A 16,088-nucleotide genomic window follows, 5' to 3' on the forward strand; every position below is an offset into this window, starting at 1 on the left:
AAAAGCCCTTCATCAAGAATGAAAGCCTTCGTTCCTGATGAAGGGCTTTTGCCCGAAACATCAATTTTCCTGCTCTTCCGTTGCTACCTGACCTGCTGTGCTTTTCCAGTACTACTCTAATCTGTCCTATCAAAAGGACAGGCAGATGGACACAGGGAGTGGAGTTAGTGAAAAATGAAATTAAATTGAAAGAAGAAGTGATAGTAAGTTAGATGGCATGGATTGTATGTGGGTAGAGTTGAGGAACTTCAAAGAAAAATATATCCTGATGGGAGTTATGCACAGGCCTCCCAGCAGTAGTCAGCATGTGGGGAAGAAAATCAATAAGAAGATAGAAAAGGCATGTAAGAAAGACACTTTTACAATAATCACAGGGAATTCATGCAGGTGGATTGGGAAAATAGAGTTGGCAGCAGATCTGAAGAAAAGGAATTTGTGGAGTGTCTACGAGATGGTTTCTGGAGCAGTTTATGGTAGAGCCCACAAGGAAATAACCAATTCTGGATCTGGTGATGTGTAATGAGGCAGGCTTGACGAGGGACCTTCGATGAATGAACCCCTTGGGGCAGTATATGACAGGATTTATCCTGCAGTTTGAGAGAGAAAAGCTGGAATTAGATGTAAGAAATGACAGTTGAGTAAAAGTCACGAGAAGATGAGGAGCTGGCCAGAGTTGATTGGAAGGGCAGTCTCCCAAGGAAGGCAGAGGAATAGTGATAGCAGGAGTCTCTGGAGTAATTTGAGTGGTACAGTAGTAATACTTCCCAAGGAAGGAGAAACATGCTAAGGGGAGGACAAGGCCACCATGACTGACAAGAGAAGTCAGAGACAGCTTAAAAGTAAAAGAAAAAGCATACAATGTGTTGAAGGTTAGTGGGAAGCCAGAGGATTGGTAAGCCTGTTAAAAACCAGCACAGAGTAACTAAAAAAGCAATATGGTGGGAGAAAATGAAATATGAGGGTAAGCTAGATAGTAATATAAGATTGTAAGTGATATTTTAAATGTATAAAAGGTAAGAGAAGATAGGAGTTGACATTGGACTTGAAAAATAATAATGGGAAACAAAGAAATGGTGGAGGAACTGAATAGGTACTTTGCATCAATTTTCACAGTGAATGATACCAATAGCATCTCAGAACTTCGAGAGTTGGGTGATGGGTGAACATAGTGGTCATCACTAAGGAGAAGGTTAAAGGTCTGAAAGTGGATAAATCAGGCAGGCAGAAGTGAGGACTGCAGATGCTGGAAACCAAAGTTTAGATTAGAGTGGTGCTGGAAAAGCACAGCAGGTCAGGCAGCATCCGAGGAGCAGGAAAATCGACATTTTGGACAAAAGCCCTTCATCAGGAATGGATAAATCACTCAGACCAGATGGACTACATCCCAGAGTTCTGAAGGAGAGAGCCGAGGAGATTGTAGAGGCATTGGTGTTCTTTCAGGAATCACCGCAGTCAGGAAGAGTCCCAGAGCACTGGCAAATGACCAAAGTAACATTCCTGTTTAAGAAAGAAGGGAGGCAGAAAGCAGGAAACTATAGGCTAGTTAAAGACACCTCAGTTGTTGGTAAGATTTTAGCATCCATTATTAAGGACAAGATTGTAGAATACTTGGAAGATCATGGTGAAGTAGGGTCGAGTTAGCATGGCTTCGTCAAGGAGAGATCACGCCTGACAAGTCTGTTTGAATTCTTTGAGGAGGTAATGAGCAAATTAGACAAAAGAGGATTAGTGGACTGGATCCATTGGATTTCCAGAAGCCCTTTGACAAGATGTGGCAAAGGAGGCTAGTAAATAAGCTAAGAATCTGAGGTGTTAGAGGTAAGGTACTGGCATGGATAGAGGATTGGCTGAAAAGCAGAACACAGAGAGTGGGGATAAAGATATCATTTTCAGGATGGTAGCTAGTGACAAGTGAAGTGCCGCAGTGATCAGTGTTGGGATCCCAGCTACTCATATTATACATTAACAAAATGGATGAACGAACTCAGGGCCTTGTTGCTAAGCTAAAGATGATACAAAGATAGGTGGAGGGACAGGGAGTGTTGAGGAAGTGGGGTGGTTGCAGAAGAACCTGGATAGATAGAGGAATGGGCATAGAAGTGGCAGATGGAATACAGTGTTAGAAAGTGTGAGGTTATGCAGTCTGATTGGAATAATAGAGGCATAGACTATTTTCTGAATGGGGAAAGGCTTTGGAAATCTGAAGCGCAAAGGGATTTGGCAATCATAGTTCAGGACTCTCAAGGTTAACAAGTAGTTTCAGTTGGCAGTTAAGACAGCAAATGCAATGTTGTCATTCATTTCAAGACATCTAGATACGGAAACAGAGGTCTACTACTGAGGCTGTATACGGCACTGGTCAGACTGTATTTGGAATATTGTGAACAGTTTTGGATCCTGTATCTTAGGAAAGATGTGCTGGTATTGGTGGGAATCCAGAGGAGGTTTAGAAGAATGATCCTGGGGATGGAAGGCTTGTCATATAAGGAGCGATTGAGGACTCTGGGCCTGTATTAGACGGATTTAGAAAGATGAGGTGTGGCCTGATTTAAACTGAGAAGCCTGGATTGAATGGATGTGAGAGAGACTAGTACCTGAGAGCACAGCCTCAGAGTAAAGGGATAACCCTTTAAAACTGAGATGAACTGGAATTTCTTCAGCTGGAGGGTGGTTAATCTGTGGAACTCATTGCCGCAAAAAGCTGTGGAGGGCAAGTCATTGTGTTTTTAAGACATAGATAGATTGGCTCTTGATTAGTAAGGGCATCAAGAGTTACAGGGAGAAGGCAAGAGAATGGGAATGAGAAACATATAAGCCATGATCAATTGGCAGACCAGATACGATGGACTGAATGACCTAATTCTGCTCCTCTTTCATATGGTCTTATGGTGCACATTATTCCAGTTGTGATCTCAGCACAGTCCTGTGCAATAGTAGCAAGACATCCTTATTTGTGTACTCCAATCACCTTATAACAAAGATCAACATGACAAAGCCAACAACATGACTTCATACTACTCTATGGCAGCAAGAACTGTACAAGTTGGAATGATTCAGCTGAGAAAGATTGAAGAGTTTCTATAATTATGTATACATGACCTTCGACAATGATCACCTCAGTTGCTAAACATTCAATAGGAAAAGCACATTTTTGATGTTGATTAAAAAGATCTACTTATACAAAGCTACATTTGTCTTTTCTGTGCAGTAACATTCAACATAAAATAGTAAACTCAAATAGGGAGTTAATGTGGCATTGTAATATTGGGAAGATTCAAATTATTGTCTTTGATTTCTGTTTTAAGTTTGTTTCCTAGTCACTAACACCATCCTTCTCCCTGATAACTGTGTGATGCTGAATCAAACGTTTTACAAACATGCTGTCAGTTTTGACCCTGAGATGAGATCCAATATACATAGAATTCATAGAATTACCAATAGAATTATTGATAATGTCACATGACTCTGCCCATCAAACCATTGGCTGAAACCCCAACTTCTACTTTCTGAAATTTTCTTTACCAAAACTTATTGTGTCCCAAGCAATTCACAAACCAAATCCTTTCAATTCTCTTGGAGTTTAAACAATTTTTTGGGGAACCATCAATTTGCCTGGATTCCTGCTGTTGTATCCTGTCTCAACATTGACAAGAAACTTGCTCTGATGTCAAAAGACATTGATCCATCGAAATAATTTTCAGATGTTAGTCTTTTCTGTTGAAAGACCCGACTGAACAGATCTTGGTATGGCTCCCATACTGTCCACTGCTGATGTGGACACATCAGTTCTTCTGTTTGAACCAAAACTTTGCTCAACTAAATCACAAAGGGCAAAGATTTTATGCTGTCAGAAACAAATTTGGAATGGAACCATTTCTTCCCAGAAGGTGGAAAAATCAGGCATCCCTCAGTATCATTTTCTAATGTAAAATTTATATTTTTAAAAGGCAAGTTATGAACAATTCTAGCTTCGCAGGACTCCTTTATCAGAGTACAAGTTAAATTTACCTGATGCAGTGGAAAGGTACACATTTCCCATCAGCAGACTGTATTAACACTGTAGGGATTGTAACAAAGTCAGCCAGGTGGACCTCGTAGAATATGAGTTCCCTGATTGGGGCTGTTAATCTGGTGCAATCAAGGAGTCCAGGCTGAGACCTGGGATCAAGTCCCATCTGCTCTATAGGTGTACAATAACATCTCCAAACAGGTCGATTAGAAAAATAGGTTTATTTAAGAAAAAAACCAGAAATGTCAGACATCCTCACATTCTGAGAGCTGGCTGTGAGGGAGCTGAATCAGGGTCAAGGACTTCCTACGTATAAATAAAGGGTAACTTGATGATGGGATACTGGCCTCTGTGGAGTTATTTCAAATACAATTTGATTTAACAAACTTTCTGAAGAAAGGTCCACGACATTTTACTAACATCAGGGTATGAACCAATACAGTAGCTCTCAGAGCAACAATCTTTTTAAGTTCTTTCTTAGACAGAAATGGATAGACGTCACTTCAAATATTATTCCCTTATAATCCCTGGCATTCCTTTCAGTAGCATTAGTTGCAATGGTTTCTTTAAAGTTTACTTTTCTGATGCAACTTTCCTTGTGAGAATTCCTAAAGTGTACACCGTGTCAGTGGTTTCATATCTGTTTCCTTCAATGATACTGTCATTTTGAAGACTTCTTAGGGGTTCCTATTACTCCCACTATTCAATCAATCTGCTTCCAACAATTTGCTTTTACGTTTTCTGTATTATGGCATTCTTTTCCAAGCCAGATTACTGTACATTCCTCCAGCTAATCTACTAGTTCTTATGTGATAAATGTCTGTGGTAACCGTCTATGAGAATGACCATATAGAAAAGTACTCTTTGGCTTTAGGGACCTCATGCTCATCCAAAGAGGACTTCATTGTGCCATAATGCCATTCCTGAATTCTTCCACACTCATTATTTCTTCACAATTTCCAAAGCTTTGCTTTAACTACAGTGATGAAACCATTGAATCATAACATTTCTTTCCTTCCTAATGAATTCTATGAATTTCATCTTCATCATCCTAATCCTTATTTGGTAAGCTTCAGGACAAGCTCATAATTATTAAATATTGTAGTTTTAACTTTCTGACAATCTGAGGATCATGCTTCTGGAAGACTACATTGAGCGACCATTTTTTTTAACTAATCAAGACATTTTGTAGCATAAGAGTCCATGAATCCTATGGACTCTAAATTTTTCAGCAGCTTTGTCAAAATAGAGAATGTATTTTCTACCTTTCCTCAAATTTATGAAAAAAGAAAGACATTGGCTCATATTTAACTTTAAAATGTCATTTGAACCATTTGATTGTCTTACTGCCTGTAACCAAAGCTTTACTTCATCAAGTTCATGTTTCCTGATTTCTTTCTCTCTTTGTGTAAAATTCAAACATTTGCCCCTCTCTTTCTATCTCAACCTGCTTCATCTGTAACAGAATTCCAACCAATTCCTGTTGTGCTTTACCTGTGTAGAACTCTTTTTCTTCCGATTCCAGGGGCTGTGCTATTATTTCAATTATCCCCGCTTTCCTAATCCTTGATTTGAATTGTGACTCCGACTTTTTTTTGCTAATGCTATGGTCCTAGCCATGGTCAATGTTTGCAAATCATCAGCCCTCTCCAGAAAAGTCATAACAATTGAGAACCACTTTTTGGCTTCACTAGTTATTCACAGACAGAATTCTACCCTTTCTCTGATCGCTAGCCTCAATTAAGATAGATCTTTCCTGAGTTTTCTTTCAGCTCTGATCTTGATCAGTTGCATCCAGCAAATACTATCAATGGTTTATCAATCCCCACATGCATTACTAGACCTTGGCTTTAGGACTTTTCCTAAGCCCTGACCACAACATCTAGCTATCTAATAATTCCTAGAACTTGACCTGACTTCTAATGGCACAGATATATCCACTACTCTTGGGACTTAACCCAGTGTCTTCTCCACAGAACCCATGAAGTTCAGTTGACTTTCTTGCAATACAGCTAAAAAGCAGCACTCCTACCAAGGAGTCTATCCCCAGGTTTTTTCATATTTCATTGAAGGTCTTCTAATAGGATGGTGATATTCAACTGCACTTGTGACTTAACTCATGATGTCATTCTTCCCTCAAGGAAAGCTAATAATTATACTCCTATCATGGAGTCTGTCATTGTCTCCTTCCCACATTTACTGATCTTTGATCTCTGTCTGTTTCCTTTGAACTCCACTTTAGTGATCTATTAAACACCTTGCAATAAAACCCTCTCCTATTATTGGGCTGAATTGTATGTTGTCACCTAGCAATTCTTAGTCTTGAGAGTACTCTGAATCTTTCATTTTCAGAGAATGCTGACATGCTCCATAGAAAAAAAATCATGAACTGAGAGGATTTCATAACAGAGTGAAATAGCAAGCAATTATGTTTTTAGGACTTTGAACATTTCTTACCAAAGAGCTAAAGGGCAGGAATTTTAAATGCTCTGACAGCTTGATAGTTCTCTTTACCAATTCCTCTTGAAAATGTTGGCAAAGCATCTCAACATGTCCTTTGACCTGCTTGGCGTATTTTCAGGTCCTCTTAACAGTTGATCTCAATATTTATAACAATTGATTTTGATAGTTCAGTTGACAGTTTCTGTAGGGCTCACTATACTTTACCATCATGGAAAAAGAAGACACAGAAAGTGGAAGCCATCCATGTACCAGTGACATCATCTTCTAATTTATTATATAGTCAGTCTGTCCCCAAACAGGCAAAGTAGTTTGGACCTGCTGTCTGCAGAATAGGAGGATAACTATTAAGCAAGATGGTCCACAGTAAGTTTTGTAGAAAGCCTTTATGTTACTTCTACCAATGGCACCTTTGTCAGGAGTTCAATTGTATTTGATCTTCAGGTTGCTTTAGTAATTACTATTGTACCTCCAAACCATTCTCTTAAACTATACAATCTGCTTTTTATTCTAACTTGATATTTCTCAGTTAATTAGTAGCAATGAAGATTGATTATTTAAGAAAAACACACACATAAAAAAATAACCAGGAAGGCACATCTCGGGCAAAGCACATCCCAATAAATTTTATCCTGTGGCTACGCCTCATCCTCTGTCGAGTTTTTCCTTCTTGAATCGACATCTCTTTTGCCTTCCTTTGACCTTTCTTTCTGCTCTTGCTTGTCAGGAAGGAGATATAAAATTAACCGACAACTGAATAGAAAGCAGGCATCAGCATTTAACTCCATCATATGCATCGAGGAAAGATTCACAAACAATGAAATTTACAGTTGACCTTGGAGGAAGATGTGTGGGAGACCTTACAGTATGGCGGCAGATAAGTTCATAGTTTTGAAGTGTAACCTTGCTGTAAATCTAAAGTAGTGAGTAGAGTGGGTTCTTTCTTGATTACATGTTTAATTGAGATCTGTCTTTTGATTAAATTTTAAAAATATAAGCCATAAGTACTAAGTTAGCCTGGAGCAGTGATTTTTTTTACAGCAATAAGACGGTGCTATTTTTTGGATTGTAGATTGTGAAGGAGCAAAGATGGTCTTTAGTAGAGTGATGTGCTCTTCCTATCAAATGTGGGAGTTTAGGGAGAATTTACATGTTATTGATGATTTTGTCTGCAAGAGGTGTCTTTGGTTGTGAATCCTATCAGATCACTGTGATCTGTTGGAGTGGCAGTTAGAGGCAATAAGGAATTTACAGGAGCTAGGGGGTGTGATGGATAGCTGTTGCAGGAAGGGAAGAAAGCCAAAGATAAAGTCAGGTAGATGGATTAACTCTAGGAAAGGTATGAGAGGAAGGCAGGTAGTAAAGGAGTCCCCTGTGGCTATCCCTATCTCAAATAAGTATACTATTTTGGAAAATGTAGGGGCTGATGGACTCTTAGAGGAATGTATCACTGACAGCGAGGTTTCTGATACCGAGAATGGCTCTAATGTAATAATGGGTATGTTGAGTTCCAAGCAATCGATTGTGATGGGGGACTGTCTAGTCAGAGGGCGGACATTTCTGAGGCAGGCAATGAGAAATCAGAACAGCATGTTGCCTCCCTGGTGCCAGGATCAAGGATGTCTCAGAGAGGGTGCAGAATGCTTTCAAAGGGGAGAGAGACCAGCAGAAGGTCATTGTACACATTGAAACTAATAACATAGGAAGGGAAAGGGATGAGGTCCTGAAGGGAGAATATAGAAAGTTAGGCAGGAATTTAAAAAGGATGTCCTGGAGGGTAGTAATATCTGGATTGCTCCCAGTGCTCGAGCCAATGAGGGTAGGAATAGGAGGATAGAGCAGATGAATGCATGGCTAAAGAGCTGGTGCAGAGGAGAAGAGTTCACATTTTTGAATCATTGTAATCCCTTCTGGGGTAGAAGTGACCTGTGCAAGAAAGACGGATTATACCTGAATTAGAAGGGAACTAAAATACCGGTAGGCAGATTTGTTTGAGCTGCTCGGGAGGATTTAAACTAGTACGGTGAGGGGTGGGGCCCAGGGAAATAGTGAGGAAAGCGATCAATCTGAGACTGGTACAGTTGGGAAAGGGAGTGAGTCAAACAGTCAGGGCAGGCAGGAACAAAGTAGAGAAAGGTAGGACTGATAAATTAAATTCAATGCAAGAGGCCTAACAGGGAACACAGATGAACTCAGGGCATGATTAGTAGTTGGACTAACCATGGACTGGGATGTTATATCAATTACAGAGACGTGGCTCAGGGATGGTCAGGACTAGCAGTTTTACGTTCCAGGATACAAATGCTATAGGAAGGATAGAAAGATGGGGGTGGAGGGGCAAGAGAGGAGGGGGAATGGTAATTTTGATAAGGGATAGCATTGCTACTGTAGTTAGGGAGGATATTCCTAGGAATACATCCAGGGAAGCTATTTGAGTGGAACTAAGAAATAAGAAAGGGATGATCACCTTAATGGGATTGTATAATAGTCAATGGAAAATTGAGAGACAAATTTGTAAGAAGATCTCAGTTATGTGTAAGAATAATAAGGTAGATATAGTAGGGGATTTTAATTTTCCAAACATAGACTGGGACTGCCATAGTGTTAAGGGGCTAGATGGAGAGGAATTTGTTAAGTGTGTAAAAGAAAAATGCCTAATTCAGTATGTGGATGTACCTACTAGAGGAGGTGCAAAATTTGACCAATTTTTGGGAAATATGTCAGGGCAGGTGACTGAGATGTCAATGGAGGAGCATTTTGGGGCCAGCAACCATAATTCTATTAGTTTTAAAATAGTGTTGGGAAAGGATAGACCAGATCTAAAAGTTGAAGTTCTAAATTGGAGAAAGGCCACTTTTGACGGTATTAGGCAAGAACTTTGAAAAGTTGATTGAGGGCAGATAAATGTTGTTGGAAAATGGGAAGCCTTTAAAAATGAGATAATGAGGTCCAGAGACAGTATGCTCCTATTAGGGTGAAAGGAAAGGCTGGTAGGTGTAGGTAATGCTGGATAACTAGAGAAATTGAGGTTCTGGTTAAGAAAAAGGAAGCATACATCAGATATAGATAGCAGAGATTGAGTGAATCCTTAGAAGAGTATAAAGGCTTAAGAAGGAAATCAGGAGGGCAAAAAGGGGACATAAGATAGCTTTGGAAAATAGGGTTAAGGAGAATCCAAAGGCATTCTGTAAATGCGTTAAGGACAAAATGGTAACTAGGGAGAGAATAGGATTCATTAAAGATCAGGCAGGTGGAAGTGAGGACTGTAGATCAGAGTCAAGATTAGAGTGGTGCTGGAAAAGCACAGCAGGTCAGTCAGCATCCAAGGAGCAGGAAAATTGACATTTCGGGCAAAAGCCCACTCTAATCTTGACTCTCCTTAAAGATCAGCAAGGCAGCCTATGTGTGGAAATGCAGGAGATGGGGGAGATACTAAATGAGTATTTTGCCTCAGTACTTACTATGGAGAGGGGTACGAAGGATACAGACCTTGAGGAAATAAATGGTGACATTTTGAGAAATGTCCATATTACACAGGAGGAGGTGCTGGATGTCTTAAAAGGGGTAAAAGTGCATAAATCCCCAGGACCTGATCAGTTGTGCCCTAGAACTCTGTGGGAAGCGAGGGAAGTGATTGCTGGGCCCCTTGCTGAGATATTTGATTCATTGATAGTCACAGGTGAGGTGCCAAAAGACTGGAGATTGGCTAACGTGATGCCACTGTTTAAGAAAGGTGGTCAGGAGAAGCCAGGGAACTATAGACCAGTGAGCGCAACGTCAGTGGTAGATGCGTTGTTGGAGGGAATCCTGAGGGACAGGATGTACATGTATTTGGAAAGGCAAGGACTGATTAGGGATAATCAACATGGCTTTGTGCATGGGAAATCATGTTTCATGAATTTTATTGAGTTTTTTGAAGAAGTAATGAAGAGGAGTGATGAGGGCAGAGCGGTGGATGTGATCGATATGGACTTCAGTAACGCATGCAACAAGGTTCCTCATGGTAGATTGGTTAGCAAGGTTAGATCACATGGAATACAGGGAGAACTAGCCATTTGGATACAGAACTGACTTGAAGGTAGGAGACAGAGGGTGGTGGTAGTGGAGGGTTGCTTTTCAGACTGGAGACCTGTGACCAGTGGTGTACCACAAGGGTTGGTGCTGGGTTCACTGCTTTTTGTCATTTATATAAATGACTTGGATGTGAATATAGCAGGTATATTTAGTAAGTTTACAAATGATACCAAAATTGGAAGTGCAGTGGACAGCGAAGAAGGTTACCTCATAGTGCAATGGGATCTTGATCAGATGGGCCAGGGGACTGAGGAGTGGCAGTTGTAGTTTAATTTTGATAAATGTGAGGTGGTGCATTTTGGAAAAGCAAATCAGAGCAGGATTTATACACTTAATGGTAAGGTCCTGGGGAGTGTTGCTGACCAAAGAGACCTTGGAGCGCAGGTTCCTTGAAAGTGGAGTCTCAAGTAGATAGGATAGTGAAGAAGGCATTTGGTATGCTTTCCTTTATCGGACAGAGCATTGAGTATAGGAATTGGGAGGTCATGTTGCAGCAATACAGGACGTTGGTTAGGCCACTTTTCAAATATTGCGTGCAATTTTGGTGTCCCTCCTATTCGAAGGAGGTTCAGAAAGGTTTTGCAAGAGTTTAGAAAAGATTTACAAGGATGTTGCCAAAGTTGGAGGATTTGAACTATAGGGAGTGGCTAAATAGACTGGGGCTGCTTTCTCTGGAGCATTGGAGGCTGAGGGGTGATCTTATAGACGTTTATAAATTTATGAGGGGCAAGGATAGGGTAAATAGACAAGGTCTTTTCCCTGGGGTGAGGGAGTCCAGAACTGGAGGGCATATGTTTAGGGTGAGAGGGAAAAAAGTTTAAAAGGGACCTAAGGGGCAACTTTTTCACACAGATGGTAGTGCATGTATGGAATGAGCTGCCAGAGGAAGTGGTGGAGGCTAGTACAATTACAACATTAAAAAGACATCTGGATGGTAATATGAACAGGAAGTGTTTAGAGGGATATCGGTCAAGTGCTTGCAAATGGGACTAGATTAGGTTAAGATATCTCGTCGGCATGGACAAGTTGGACTGAGGGTCTGCTTCAAAGTTGTACATCTCTATTACTCTATATTTTGCACATTTAACTTGTATGCTATAAATTCTAACTGAATCTGTAGAATGTGCAACATGGTTTCAATAGTTCTGGGAAACAGTTATGGTTTTTTGGTTAGAAAATTGGTATTAGTAAAGTTGCCTACTTTAGTTTCATTGTGTTATGATTAATTAAAGCCCTGAGATCAGTTAGGATAGAGTAAAGAATTATGTGTTTCCTGAGTGACCCTGTTTAAGAGGAAGGAGCATAAATTCAGGCTATTAGTATGGAACTGCTACATGACACTCACATGCTTGTACTTGTGGCTGCACATTGGAAACTCCCTACCCCAAACGAACATTAAACATGGTGCTGCCAAATGGGAGGGTGTGGTGCAGTTTAATGCAGTGCCAGAAAGAGTGTTCACAAGTCTTGAAGTTAAAATAATTATGGATTGGAACTTTGGATTATTCTATAAAGCTCTCTACACTTTTTCCAAGACCATTATAGTCCTTGCCTTCTGAATTAAATTAAAATTTGCATTGTTTCAAACATTGGGGATGAATGATTAAATTTAAGATAGCTACCAACAGCTATAAGGTGGTTATATGACGATATTAATGCAGTAATGCAAACCTTTTCATAAATCTGCTTTAAACTAGCATGCCTTACTCATGTATACCTCTGCTGCATTCACATGGCAACATCCCGAGAAATCAGCATTTAATCAACTGGTGTAAGAACTAAGATGGACAGTTAACTGTTTCTGCTGCATTTCCATTCTAATGATGACCCAATCAAACAGCACCCTCATCTCATATTGTAAATTGATGCTCCTTTTCCAAGTTTGGCTTCCTGCTTTCCTATCATGATAAGGTCACCTGAAAAGCTTCAACTATGCGTCTCCTTTTAGTAATGTTTAAGTTCTGTATTGCCAAGCAATGGAAGAATTAACATTTTTGGATTGTACTGTTCTGTTAGAAAATACATCTCCTTTTCAAAATTAAGCATCATCAATGATACTTAAGAGAGTCATCAACAATTATTTTATTTCTTGTTGTAGTAAGTTTGAAGCAAAATATTTAATTTTCATATAAGTTTCTTCTAGCAAATCCTTTTTCAAATTACGTCTTCCAGCATATTTCAATCAAAGCTACCTTTCACAATAGACAGGCACGTGTCACGAAATCTGGCACCAGCAAAATCCTGTCTCCTCCTTAAGATGAAGCCCCATTTCCTGAAATCTGAAAGAAAACAGCATTAATTTGATACCCACTGTGAAGTCACCAAGTTGATTTTTGATGGTGGTTTTCTATCAGGAGAATTTGGTTTACACAAGGAATGAGGTTCCAGTGGATGAAATCTGAAATAATGACCAACTGTTCTTTGGCATAACAGAACATGAACATTGCTGAAAAAGACAATGTTTTTCATCTCATTGTATACTTTGGGTTATCGACAGTTCCAAGGCTTGTAATATTGGTCTTATTAGAAATGTTGTAAATACAGTCCAAGCCATAAATTCCACATGCGAGCTTGATGCTGAAATGGGACGTATTAAAGTCATCCCATAGGATAATGTGTACTCTGAACGTCTGGCTGTGCATCGTGAAAACACATCACAGCCCTAAGCCTGTCACCTTTGGTCTTGAAAAGAGCCAAGTCAACGCAGATTACCTTGGAAAGATAAGGTATCTTAAACATTTGATCAACAGGTGAAGTTATTTGCTTCACACTGCTACTATGCAAGAGCTACATGAGTGGTGTTTGCCACTGGAAGAATGCTCATTAAGGCAAATGAACATTCGACCTATCCCACAAATGAGTATTGCTCATATGAATTTCAATGTTGGTGTGATGCTAGGCAGTTCAGCTGTACATCCCAAAGACAAGTGGATCATATCAAACAGCACACCCCTTCATTGTTCACACTGAGCAAGGTACTAACTTGCTTCCAGCCATGCTTTCAAAGCTCACCGCACATTGTCCAACATTAAATGTGATGCGGCATTTGGATAACATTTGCTGGATAATCCTGAGTGTAAACTATTATTCTGGCACCAGTTTTGAATTGTCAGTTAGGGTTACAGTATGGGACACTTGTATGTACTGGAAGTTGCATCAGTTAATACAAAGGGCTCTCTGCATTGCAGGGCTATGGACACGCACTACACCTGTTTCAACTCAACAAAACTGGTGACAGATATTTGCTGTTCATTTCTCAGGGCAATATCTTGACCAATCAGCACTCTCATCTCAAGCAATCATAATTGCTGGTTGTCCCCTTGAATTGATATTTTGTGAATTGTCCTGATGGATACAAAATGAAAAGCTCCACTAAAATGTGTCTTTTTCTCAATAATGAGCAGTGTTATCTGCAATTCTTCTTTTGCTACACAGGTAAACCTGGGTTTTTTTCTATTTAACATAATAAAAATATAATTTTTGAGAAATTGAGATAAATGGTTTGATAATTGTGCTGAAGGGGCAAATTAGCTTCTTTAGAAGTGCTGACACATAAGATTTGGATAGTGTTTGATCATAAGACCAGAAGACCAGAAGATATAGGAACAGAATTAAGCCATTTGACCCATTAAGTCTGCTCTCCCCTTTTAATCATGGCTGATATGCTTCTCAACCCCATTCTCCTGCCTTCTCCTCATTACCCTTAATCCCTTTACCAATCAAGAAGCTATCTATCTCTGTCTTAAATACCCTCAATTACTTTGCCTGCACAACTCTCTGCAGCAATGAGTTCCACAGATTCCCCATCCTCTGGGTGAAGAAATTCCAGCTTATCTCAGTTCTGTAGGATCATCCCTTAAGCTTGAGTCCATGCCCTTGGGTCCTAGATACTCCTACGAGAGGAAACATCTTCTCCCCATCCACTATATCCAGGCCTCTCAGTATCCTGTAAGTTTCAAACATATCCCTCCTCATCCATCTAAACTCTATCAAGTACAGACCCAGAGTCCTCAACTGCTCCTCATATGACCTCCATATCATGATCTCCATATTATTCTTGGAAATATCCTCTGGACCTCTCAAAGGCCAGCACATCTTTCCTTAGATACGGGGCCCAAGACTGCGGACAATATTCCAAATGTGGTCTGACCAAAGCCCTGTACAGCCTTAGCAATACATCATTGCACTTGTATTCTAGCCCTCTTGAAATGAACACTAACATTGCATTTGTCTACCTAACTGCCAATTGAACCTGAAGATTATCCTTAAGAGAATCCTGAATTAGGATGCCCAAGTCCCTTGGTGCTTCAGATTTCTGAAGTCTTTCCCCATTTAGAAAATAGTCTATGCCTCTATTCTTCCCATCAAAGTGCATAACCTTACACTTTCCCACTTTGTATTCCATCTGCCACTTTTTTGTGCACTCTCAGCCTGTCCAAGTCCTTCTGCAGCCTTCCCATTTCCTCAACACTACATGTCCCTTCACCTATTTTGTGTAATAATGTAATGATGTTTAATAAAAAAAACTATAGATTATTATTTGAACAGCTACTTTTAGAACTTAGATACTGAATATTTTACAAAAACATTTTTAAAAATCGCCAGTTCATTGAAATTGTCATTTTCACTCACTTGTTTCTTTTCTGAAATTGCAAATAAATTGAGGCACAGGAGGTTTTGGAAAGTTAGGTGCAGATCAGATGAAGCTAGTTTTAGGAACACACCAGTATTAAACAGTGGAGGTTGCATGCCACAGACCAAGCTAATTAATCCCATAACCAACAGAACTCGTCAAAGAGCTGCAGTCTTCCCACATAAAATCATGAAAATAGTTATGAACTATTAAATGACAAATGGTGATGAAGGATCCATGAACATTCCTGTTCTCAAGAATGGTGGGGCCCTGTGCAAAAGTCTAAGCTGAAACATTCATAACCATCTTCATCCAGGAACATAAGAACATAGGAAGAGAGGTAGGCAATTCAGCCCCTTGAGTCTGTTCTGCCATTCAATAAGATCATAATGAATGGTGGTGCAGGCTCAAAGGGCAGAATGGCCTACTTTTGCACCTATTGTGAATTGTCTATTGTCTATTATGGCAGATGTGGCCTTACTCCATTTGCCTGCCTTGGGGCCATATCCCTTGATATCCTTGCGTAATAAAAATTTGCCTATCTCAGATTTAAATTGAACAATTGAATTGGCATCGACCACCGTTTTGAAGAAGAAAGTTTCAAACCTCCAGCATGGATAGGATAAATAGACAAAGTCTTTTCTCTGTGTGGGGGAGTCCAGAACTAGAGGACATAGGTTTAAGGTGAGAGGGAAAGGATATAAAAGAGACCTAAGGGGCAACTTTTTCACACACAGGATGGTACGAATATGGAATGAGCTGCCAGAGGAAGTGGTGGAGGCTGGTACAATTGCAACATTTAAAAGGCATTTGGATGGGTATATGAATAAGAAGGGTTTGGAGGGATATGGGCTGGCAGGTGGGAGTAGATTGGGTTGGGATATCTGGTCGGCATGGACAGGTTGGACCGAA

This window comes from Chiloscyllium plagiosum, chromosome 27 (genome assembly GCF_004010195.1).
Source record: "Chiloscyllium plagiosum isolate BGI_BamShark_2017 chromosome 27, ASM401019v2, whole genome shotgun sequence".
NCBI lineage: Eukaryota > Metazoa > Chordata > Chondrichthyes > Orectolobiformes > Hemiscylliidae > Chiloscyllium > Chiloscyllium plagiosum.